This window comes from Xenopus tropicalis, chromosome 8, assembly GCF_000004195.4.
Source record: "Xenopus tropicalis strain Nigerian chromosome 8, UCB_Xtro_10.0, whole genome shotgun sequence".
Classification (NCBI taxonomy): Eukaryota; Metazoa; Chordata; class Amphibia; order Anura; family Pipidae; genus Xenopus; species Xenopus tropicalis.
Genome location: NC_030684.2, coordinates 20,704,351 through 20,716,462, shown reverse-complemented (window position 1 = coordinate 20,716,462; position 12,112 = coordinate 20,704,351). Strand labels below are relative to the sequence as shown.

At 42.1% G+C, this 12,112-nt stretch overlaps 1 long non-coding RNA gene across 1 annotated transcript in view; it reads right to left on the bottom strand.

Moving 5' to 3' along the window:
* Nucleotides 1-355: 355 nt before the first annotated feature.
* LOC116406603 overlaps nt 356-12,112 on the bottom strand; it is a 100,464-nt gene continuing 88,707 nt past the window's right edge. Inside the window, exons 4-6 of the long non-coding RNA XR_004219634.1 lie at nt 5,304-5,388; nt 4,946-5,062; nt 356-481 (exon numbers count right to left, since the gene is read on the bottom strand). This is a non-coding gene — a long non-coding RNA (uncharacterized LOC116406603). The remainder of the gene's footprint in view (nt 482-4,945; nt 5,063-5,303; nt 5,389-12,112) is intronic.

Sequence of the window (12,112 nt, the reverse complement as noted above, 5' to 3'; positions counted from 1 at the left end):
CATGCTGGTACGATCCTTGGAAAAAGGGCAATAAACATTCCATTAACTCCACACATGCTGGTACGATCCTTGGAAAAAGGGCAATTAGCATTCCATTAACCCCACACATGCCGGTACGATCCTTGGAAAAAGGGCAATTAGCATTCCATTAACTCCACACATGCCGGTACGATCCTTGGAAAAAGGGCAATAAACATTCCATTAACTCCACACATGCCGGTACGATCCTTGGAAAAAGGGCAATTAGCATTCCATTAACTCCACACATGCCGGTACGATCCTTGGAAAAAGGGCAATAAACATTCCATTAACTCCACACATGCCGGTACGATCCTTGGAAAAAGGGCAATAAGCATTCCATTAACTCCACACATGCCGGTACGATCCTTGGAAAAAGGGCAATTAGCATTCCATTAACTCCACACATGCCATATTGTTGCTGGAAAATGGGGAATACGCAGTCCATTAACTCCAGAAATGCCTGGAAGATTGGGAAATGGGAAATGAACACTTTGTTAACACCACACAAAATACACTAATTATACACAAAGTGAGAAGCAGTGAGAACCATAGCTTAAAACCCATTAAATACACTGATCTCTGAAACCCCAGACCCCTTACCCTTCCAAAAAGCAGGTCTCCTGTAGGCTGCCTTATGTTGTACCTGAAGATCTCAGCATGATAGAGTTCAGAAAGAGTTCAGAAATCTTTTGTGTTGCCAAATGTTCTCAGTAGCCCCATCCTTGTGGTAGGCATGAGAATAGCACCCAAGCTGGGGAAACCCTGTTCCCTACACACCAATATTACAACTAAAAAAGTAAAAATTTGTCAAATGCTAATTCTTGACATGCAGACGTGATGTTTTTTCGCATACAACTATTTTTTATTCTCATTCCAAACACATTAAAGTCAATGAGTGGTTTTTCTGATTCCTACCGCCAACTTTTTTTGCTGTGCAACTTTTTTCACACTCAAATCAGTCAATGGGCATTTTTTTCTCAATTTTACTATCGTGCCTTTTTTTTTCATGCACTTTATTTTTTAACACAACTATTTTCTCCAAATATATCAAAATCATTGTTATTTTTGTTGTGGTCAGTTTTTTCCCCAGTTTAACGAAAAATTTTACCAATTACGAAATGTATAATTTCATTGTGAATCCATGCCTAACGAATAAATTTGCTCATCACTAGTGCCAATACCTTTCTTTAGATGGGAGCTCCTTTGGGTCGGGCCCTCTATAGCTATTGTACTTGTTATAGGTCGGTTTGTATGGTTTCTTGTATGTTTAATGTATACATGCATTTATTGTACAACCCTGCAGAATATATTGGCGGTTTACAAATACATGTTAATAATACTTAATGCCCCCAAAACATGTAGGGTTAACAAAAAACAGAGCTATTTCCCATTTGCTCTGTTGCCAGGGTGCAGCAGCCAGCAGAATGAAGGTTCCCATTACACACCTTTACTTTAGGCGCTGTAACGAAATTGTTTCCCCGCCGCCTAGTATCATTTATGAAAAACCACCACGACAACTGACCCCTCCCCAACAGCAAAGTTTAATGCCTACCTACACCAGTGCCGGGCACCTTGCCCCTCCCCTGCGTGTGTTAATTTGCACATTTTTGTTCATTTACGGTGCGTGAATAAACCAGTATGTGCATAGGTGCAGTCACAGGGCCCAGGGGTAAAGGGGCGACAAAAGAGATACATTCCTAGTGCCCCCACACCATTGCGCCCTAGGCACGTGCCTCTCCGCCTACCCCTAGTTCCAGCCCTGATCTGTTTCATCTACAGGGGTCCTACACATGGTGACAGGCACATTACAATGCCTTCAGTGTCCACCCCACCATCTCAGTGTGTATGACCCCCATATAAACAAACTTTGGCCACCTGAGGGCCACAGCAGATGGAAACACAATGTACTGGGACTACCTCAGTCAACACAATAGTCCGGCAATTACCAACTGGTAAGGCAGGGAGAAAAAGCTGAGCAAATTCCGACAACTAAAGTTGGAGGCAGACTCGGTGGGAGGGGGGTGCACAAATAGATATTGGGATAAAAGCCATAGTGAAGAGACTGACCAACAAGATAAAGAAAAGAGGGAAATGACACAAGGGACAATTTAATACAAGGTATGTAGAATGGTTGGGGGTAGAGTCAGACTGGGCCAGCGAGGCACTGGGAGAAAATTCTGTGGGCCCCGCCACAGCGGACACATTGCTTGGTCTGTGAGTAGATCTAATTGTAGGAGGTGCTGCAGCGGCAAAGAAGGAAGCGGTGCAACTGGGAGGAATGGGGGTATACGCAGGTACAAGTCCCTCTAACGTGCCGGGCTAAACAGAAGTGAACCAAGGTAAATCAGGCTGAATCCCCTAAATATGAATGCCAGGGCGCTACTGGGCAGTTTGATACCCGGTATGCATAGCATTACATAAGGATCTGGCTTGTAGAGACTTAAATATCACAAAAGTGCATACAAATAGCCATGTAATAGTCACATTTTCAGCATATTATGCTGGGTAAAACCACAAATAAAATGTTGACTCAAGAAAACCTTATATTTTAGGACAGTAAATCCTAAATGGGTAAATAGTTTTTTGTTTTTTACTAAGAATTAATGAGTCACAAGGTTTCCCTAAAATTAACAGCTTTGACAAAATACCTGAAAATCAGCACAAAGCTTGCATGTTCCAGCATCCTATCTCCCTCATCATCAGGTGCCAAGATAAATCATCCTAAAAACCAATGCCAGGGGGAAACCGAACAATTTGATGCCCAGTGTGCATAGAATTACCAAAGTATCAGATCTATAGAAACTCCAAAATCAAAATAGCGCAGTCCTTCTGTCCTTCTCCCCATCATCCACACACTTAGTATCCCACCTGAGCAACACTTTACTAACTGCCCCAACCAAATACTCCTCCCCATCCCCCCACACACTTTGTATCCCACCTGAGTAACACTTTACCCCTGCCCCAACCAAATACTCCTCCCCATCCCCCCACACACTTTGTATCCCACCTGAGTAACACTTTACCCCTGCCCCAACCAAATACTCCTCCCCATCCCCCACACACTTTGTATCCCACCTGAGCAACTCTTTACCCTCTGCCCCAACCAAATACTCCTTCCCATCACCCACACACTTTACCCTCTGCCCTGACCAAATACTCCTTCCTATCACCCACACACTTTGTATCCCACCTAAGTAACTCTTTACCCTCTGTCCCAACCAAATACTCCTCCCCATCACCCACACACTTTGTATTCCACCTGAGTAACACTTTACCCTCTGCCCTGACCAAATACTCCTTCCTATCACCCACACACTTTGTATCCCACCTGAGCAACTCTTTACCCTCTGTCCCAACCAAATACTCCTCCCCATCACCCACACACTTTGTATTCCACCTGAGTAACACTTTACCCTCTGCCCCAACCAAATACTCCTCCCCATCACCCACACACTTTGTATTCCACCTGAGTAACACTTTACCCTCTGCCCTGACCAAATACTCCTTCCTATCACCCACACACTTTGTATCCCACCTAAGTAACTCTCTACCCTTTACTCGTGCCAAAAACTCCTTCTCTCCATCGCCCACACACTTTCTATCCAACCTGAGGAACTCTTTACCCTCTACCAAAACCGAATACTCATTTTCTCATTTTTACCCTCTGCACCGGCCAAATACTCCTTCTCCCCATCACCCACACACTTTATATCCCACCCGAGTAACACATTACCCTCTGCTCCAACCAAATACTCGTTCCTATCACCCACACACTTTGTATCCCACCTAAGTAACTCTCTACCCTTTACTCGTGCCAAACACTCCTTCTCCCCATCGCCCACACACTTTCTATCCAACCTGAGAAACTCTTTACCCTCTACCAAAACCAAACACTCATTTTCCCCATCATCCACACACTTTTTATTCCACCTAAGTAACTCTTTACCCTCTGCCCCTACCAAATACTCCTTTCCTATCACCCACACACTTTGTATCCCACCTAAGTAACTCTCTACCCTCTACCCCGACCAAATACTCCTTCCTATCACCCACACACTTTGTATCCCACCTAAGTAACTCTTTACCCTCTGCCCCAACCAATACTCCTTCTCCCCATCCCCCCACACACTTTGTATCCCACCTAAGTAACTCTCTACCCTTTACTCGCACCAAAAACTTCTTCTCCCCATCGCCCACACACTTTCTATCCAACCTGAGGAACTCTTTACCCTCTACCAAAACCGAATACTCATTTTCTCATTTTTACCCTCTGCACCGGCCAAATACTCCTTCTCCCCATCACAGAATACCTGCACTGCTGATTAAAAACTTCAGAGCTACTGACAGTAATACCTGCACTGCTAGTTGTGACTCTTGAGCTACTCACAGTAACATATGCACTGCTTATTTTAACTCACGAGCTACTAACAACAATACCTGCACTGCTGATTGTAACTTCTGAGCAACTGAAAGAAATACCTGCACTGCTGATTGTAATTCCTCAGCTACTGACAGAAATTCCTGCACTGTTGATTGTAACTCCTGAGTAAGTGGCATTAAAAGCTGCACTGCTGATTGTAACTCCTGAGCAAATGATTGTAATGCACTGCAGAGCGTAACTTTTGGGCTACTGACAGAAATTTCTACACTGCTGATTTGTAACTCCTGAGCTACTGACATGACTAAATGCACTGCTGATTACTACTGAGATGCACTGCTGGTTGTAACTCTTGAGCTACTGAACTTTATACCATTTTAAATAAATCTACTTTACAGATTTTGGATTTTACATCTACTACGCATCTGTAAGTCTGATGCCAAACGGACAATCTGGGCCAAATAGGGCTGATCTGACCATTGAGCCTTTCATTGGACCCAGATGCTGGAAGAAGAACAAGAACTTCCTCTTGTGCCACCATCTTACCTTAGGGCAGTGCTTTTCAGCCAGTCAGAATTATCAGTTCAAGCTCCTCTCAAAAGGTTCAACCTTTGACCGAGTCGCTCCATGAAGGTCCAACGTCTGGTCATTGCCCCGCCTCAGCTAAGGACATAAGTACAGATATTGGAAAACATTAGAGTAATGTGAATACAATCACTGGGGGGCACCATCCAGTGATTCCACCTTTCCTTTTCTTTTAAGGGTATATATAACTTGATCTCTTTTTTAGGGAACCAAGGGTGTCAGGTTAGTGATCCACAAACAAAAAATAATGGCATCTAAATGAAATAATATCCTATTAAATAAGTAATAAAGTCTGGGTTTCCTTGTCCTGTATACTTACCAATGCTGCCCCAGAAGCAAGGTTCTCACGCCTCATGGAGCTCTAGGAGATTCTATCTTCCCCCTGTGTCTGAGTTGCTTTTTACCTGAGAGAACAATTCACTGACGTTAATATACTCGGCTCATTACGGCAGAACAGTAGAAGGGAATACAGAATGTGAGCGCTAGAGTATGGTAAGGATCTGACTGATCACTGTGCAGCCCTACAGATCCCGCAGGAAACTGATCTCACAGAATATAAAGTAAAACAGAGACCCAGTCTAAGGGTAATGGCACAGGGGGAGACCCCTGCGGTACCTACAGTCCCCACCGTATTGGCCACTCACTGTAGCACCCAGGCATTTCCATGTGCTCACACTACAGAGCAAACTGACATATCCTTTATGTTTCATCCATGTTGGCCTTTATATCATTTAGTTCTGTTAGCCTAGAGCAGGGGTCCTCAAACTTTTTTAAACAGGGGACCAGTTCACGGGCCCTCAGACTGTTGGGGGGCGGAATACAGTGTGCATCAGCGCGTCACACCGGCCCAAGTGTCTAAGGGGCTAAGGACCACGCTGAGGCAGACAGGTAGTAGTCAGGGGTGAGGACGCAGCGGGAGCCGGTAAATGACCTTGGCAGGCCATATCTGGCCCACGGCCTATGGTTTGAGGAGCCCTGGCCTAGAGTCTCACTCGTGTCCTACTAAACTGTGTGCGGAACTAAAACTTGCAGTCTTGAACTTTTTGCAGTTTCTATTCTAATAATTGCTTTGTCTGTTGTTACTTTATAATACAAAAGAGCAATGAATATCCTAAAAAGTATATCCTTATAACTCCACACAAATTTAACATTAAGTCCAGTGGATCTCAGGTGTCCAGGGTACATATAATTCATGTACAGTATAATATATATATATAAAATCAATAAAGTTTATTAATATGCCTCTTGCTCTAAAATACCCTACAGGGGGCCCTACAACAACAGTAACTCCTGTATAGACAAATACATTTTACGCAAACGAGAACCATTCCCAAAAGAAATAAAATAATAAGTCACACAAATCAATCGGTTGGGATTGGGAGTCGCACCACTCAATAGATTTAATATCAACAGGTTGATATATTTTCTTTAAGACAAGTCACAGAGTCTCAGTGGGGGTATGTGAATCCACATGACATTCAATGATTATATAATAAGGCTCCAAATTGATAATGCCTTGTATTTGATGGTAACTAAGCTGACTAGATCCATATTAGTGGCAAAACAATCCTACTGGGTTTATTAAAACCTAAATAGTTATTTATTGGGTTTATTTAACGCTTAAATGGTTTTAATCAGACTTAAGGCATGGTGATCCAAATTACAGAAAGATCCCTTATCCAGAAAACCCCAAAGCATTGGATAATAGATCCTATCCCTGTGCTTCAGAATATGTGCGCTGGTATTTCCCCACTCTTTGAAGGTTTGAACTTCAAAACGTAGTGACATCTAGTGGGAAACTAAGGGTAGTGCACAAATTGACTAACAGTCAATATTCTGATAACACAATTAGAATACATGGGCATACTGCACTTAGGGGCCCATTCATTAAAGTATGATTTTTTAAAATAATAAGACTCTCCATGGTACATTCATTCATCCACGAAAAAGTCATATTTTTCGTACTTTTTCGTTACCCATTCCAGCTTTGGTATCGTACTGTTTTTTTAATGCTGTTTTTTTAAAATACATTACATTGGAACAGCCAGTAGAAGAAACCCCTGTAGTGCCCTGACACACTCTAATTGCCATAGGTTTGTGTTCCTGCCACTGGTTAGGCTCATGTCACACAAGGCACTTTGTCTCCCTGGGATATTTTACCAAAAAGCGCACATGATCTTCTTCCACATCTACCAGTCACTTAACCCTTTCACCAACAGCCGATTTGGTCACTTAGCAGGTACTTTTATTGCCCAACAGATTTTGAACATTTGTACACTCTTTAATTTTAGGGGGCCTTTCCTGGGGGGCATTTAAATTTACCCAGGGGAAAAAAACTATATAATTTTTTTCAGGACAACTTCAAGGGGACGTAAAGGCAAAGATGAATAATTGCTAAACACATTCACTGCGCCGCGGGGAGCAATTTTGCAGTACACACTGATTCAAACCCTTTGCACATTGAAGCTCTGGAATTTTGTTTGTTGGGCATATCCCCCCTGCTTGAGCTCTGTGTGCCCCCCACTAAGGGCCACTGGCCGACCAGAACTTTCTGTTACTGGCCACCAATAAGATTTGAGCGGGCCTATAGGCGCACACAGTAAGAGGCACGTCAGCACTATTCTTATTGGCAATTGGGAACAGCAGGGAACAGGGACTGCCTGCTAATTCACTTTGGAGCTGATATGCAACCACCAAATGTTTTCCCCAACGAGGGCAATTTGAGTGCTTCAGTCTTGTAAATGGTGGATACGTTTTAATCAGTATATATTGCAAAATTGTTCCTTATGGACTAAAGAATGCATATAGTAGTTATTATTATTTGCCTTTACATACACTTTAATATTAAAATATGCTAGCATTTGGTGTAATTCCCCTTCTGCAACAAGAAATTGGCTTCAAAATGCCTAAACATAATTGTTATAGATCACAAACTCCCAGCAGCACACTGACCCATTCCTACAGCACTGCTCCAGTAAGCTGCACACTTCTGATTTCAAGGCCAAATGTTCCTCTAACAGTAGGTTTCCCCTAGCAAACCATACATTTCTGGAAAGAACACATTCTGACAAATCCAATATAGGTAATTGTGCCTTTCTACTCCAAATCACCAAACTGCAATGCTTTCCTAAAATTATTGTTTTTGTTAATAAAAATGTGTGAACTTTTTAAAAAATGGTTTCAGTCTACAGCATCTTATCTCCCACAGGTCATTAGGTACCAAAATAAAACACCCTAAATATGAATGCCAGGGGTCCAATAAACAGTTTGATGCCCAATGTACATAGGTACATGGCTAAACATGTGCCATTTAGGGCCCCAAAATAAAAATAATTTTAGCTACTGGAAAAATAACACATTTATTGCATTTCATATACACTCACCCCAGAAAGTCATATAGTTTTGAAAAGTACACATTCCCCCAAAACCAAAACAAGCGCGCCTCTTTCAACTCCAACTATCAAACGGCAAAGCTTTCCTAGAGTTGGTGATTTTCATTTCCAAAAATCCACTCAAGGCTTCCACTCTGCAGCTTCTTATATCCCACATATTATTAGGTACCAAGATTAAATACCCGAAGTATGAATGCCAGGGGTCCTCTGAACAGTTTGTAAAGGCCCCAAGATGAAAACAAACTATATTTTTATATATTTATATATTATTCCCTCAAATCCATCCATCCAAATGTCTTTCTACTCCAAACTACCAAGCCGCATAGCTTTGCTAAAATCACCATAAAACTTCCACTCTGCAGAATCTTATCTGCTACATATCATTAGGTACCAAGATAAAACACTCTATATATGAATGCCAGGGGTCCCTTTGAACAGTTTAATGCCCAACGTACAAAGGTTTATGAAAGTACAAGGCATAAAGAGACCCCAAAATATACCTTGGGCATACAAATTTCATGTTTTACATTTACACTAATTCGTAAACACACCACCAGTTTCAGGGTATTAGCACATAGGGAGATTAGCCGCCCGAGATAAATCTTCACTACCTCAGATCTCCCTGAACAATTTCTTCAAAAACCTCAGACGGCAGCACCCCCGGAGTTACCTGGGGTGGCAAAAAGCCTCCTGGTAACTTTAAGAGCCAAATTTCCATTTCTTAATATGGAATTTCGGCTCTGCTAGTGTAGAGAGCTCTATTACACTCTCTACACCAGCGCTGCGCCCCCCTCTGGCGCTGTAAATGTAAGCGCAGGGGGGCCGAGAGGGGCAGCATCGGAGGCCAGAAACGCCCCTAAGCGACATGTATGTTTTCCCACCAGAGAGTAACATTATCGGCAGTGGGAAAGCATTTTAAAGAAAGCGTTTTCCCGCAGTAGTTAAGATTTATTGCGGGCGACTAATCTCCCCGTGTGCAGTCACCCTTAAATAATCTCTCCAAAATCGCAGACCTGTATCTGTAAGAGACCTGCTGTATGTACCCACATGTATAGCAGCCCCATGCAATAAACAGTAACGCCCCCAATGTTCCTTACTATACACTCTATCCAAATACTGTCTCACTGCAGTTTTCAACGGAAAAAGAGAAGGAAAAAGTGAAAGAAGGGAAATCTGCCAAAACACAGCAAATGTCATTTAGAAAAGTCTATTGTGGTTCAGCTATAAAATATGTCAATATAAAAAAATATAAATTTTAGATGGCTTTAGTTGAAAACTATTACAGACCAAATTGTTTTTTTTTATCTGTGAAAGGGTCACAATCCACAATGTGCAAACAAAAAAAGCATTAATAATAAAACATGTAAAATAATAATAATTTTAAACATTTTCAGGAAACTTTGACACATTGCTCCCTGACACGTTTGGTCTCTTCAGCTTTATCCTGAGCATAAAAACATTGCTAATTCTTATTTCCAAATGATATAAAAATCCCTGAGCAAATGCCCTAAGCCGGACGTTGCAGGAAGTTGGTGCTAAAAGAAAAACCCTTCTGTGCCAATGTGCCACACACCCATGTGGTTTCCTCCTTGGTAGAGCAAACACGGCTGTAATAGCTATATGGGCCATACTAGGGAACCATAACTATAAATAACATTTTTTTTTTTTGGTGTAAATTGAATTACTCTCATCAGTTTCCTACCATCTCCTAATTGTTTCCCCCACCCCACATGAGAGACTTTACCTTTTCTGGTAATTGTATTTTTCTGGTTTTCTGCCCAAGGTTGTTAGGATGAATGTGGGGTGGTGGCTGCAGCAGAGGCCAGAGAACCCCCTCCAATCTGACCCTCCTTCTACTGATTTCTTCTTTTTCACAATACAAGGCAGAGGCCGGAACTTGGAACCAACAGAGAAAGCTTCCGGAAGTCTCCCTGCTGCAGTAATAAAAGTGAGTGAATGAAAGAGCAGCGCCCCCTGCTGTCCAAACCTGCTTCAGCTCTCCAGCGCTCCATAGAACTCAGTCGGGTGTGAAAGGCTTTCAGTGACTCTCATTCTGGGTTAAGCCCCGCCCCTCTGCTTGGGAATGTGAAATGGAACAGCCGGAAGCAGGAAGCGGAACTGGATTTGTGCTAAGAGGAGACTGATTTCAATTACCTGGGGGAGGTTACTAAATGGAGTAATGCATATTGGCAAATGAACCAAAGTGTATAATAATGTGTAATGCCTCAAACACCCAAAGCAAAATCAACTACAAAAAGCCCAAGATTGTAAAAATACATATATAATAAATTACAAAAATGTATTAAAGAAAACTGCTACTGGGTTTTATTGTGATGTGCTGCTATGTGAGTCTATAGCACATAGGCTGCTCCTCTGCCCAACAGGTACAACTTCTACTCCCACTTAAAGGGGAAGCATGTCTCTTCACAAAATAATACAAAATCAGTTTATATATTATTTCCCCTAAATATTTCTTTGCAGGTAGGGATTAGTCTGTGGTTCTCCTTTAAGAGGAGAGGCTACCCATATAATTCATGTATATAATCGCTGGGTTTGGAAAATGATCCTCCCCTTTTCCCTCACTAGTGTTGTTCCCAATACACTGCTTACTAATGTTGCAAAGTCCTCAGAGCACTTCAAGAGAATATCAAAGTGCGTGTTATGTCTCCCCCAGACCCTGCAGACCAGTCAGGGTTCTCCTTTTTAGAATTTAGTTAATAACAATTTGGATAAGAAATGAGATTTTATCCGAGAGGCATTGCAGATACAAAGCGGCCATGTTACTAAGGTTCTGTTCCAAAGCCCCACAGTAGGAGACCATTGCTTTCTCCTCCACTCCTTGACCTTCAGATAAATCATTTGGAGGACAATTTTCATTGTTACCAAACTTGCCATAAATAAAGCCATTTCCTGAATTTAACATGCTGATTTGATGCGTTCCTTCTTCCTGGAAATGATGAGAGAAAAGTCTAAAATGGAATGAAGCTGCTGATCCCTGGAACGAGCACTGTACTTTGTAGCACTTTGAGGTAAAGGGAATCGTGAAGGAGAAGGTCTTTCTGGCGATGGCCAACCCGATGATTGCAGGGTACATGGAGCTGTACTCAGTTTAGTTGGTAAGGCATTAGTACATCCAGCAGACTGGAGAGCTTCCTTGGTCTTATTCGGTGTAGGGTGGGAAAATGACTTGCCATTACGTGTAAATATCAATTTCAAGGGAAACCCCAGTGATAGCAGATCTTGTGAGATCTGGGGATCTGATCGATGTGCAGAAACTGAGATGGTAAATGGTAAAGCTTTTTTGCAATTCTGACTCCAAGATTCTGGAATTCCTCGTTTTCTTATCTCGACAAAACCTGTTCTCCAGGTATTCTAATTTCAATTGGAGGTTCAGAACCTGTTGTTTAATTCAATTACTTAATTAAGTCCATTTTTGTATTGTCCATCCTTGATTCGAGTGTATCTGTGTGTCTTGCCAATTCTTTATCTTTCTCAGAAACAGTAGTGATTTGTGCAGTAGCCTTGTCCATTAATGACTGGAACACCACTAGAACACTGTCAGATTGGTCCAAAGTTAGAGGACTTGTTTGAGTAGTTTGGGAAGTGGGAATTGCAGATTCCGCTTCCGCCCCATCCGAGTTGTGTGCAGATTGTATCAAACAACCAATTTGTTGCTTCAAGAAAGCGACAATTGGTTTTGTGGATAAAGGAAGGGAGAGGTTTTGCTTTTTTCTTT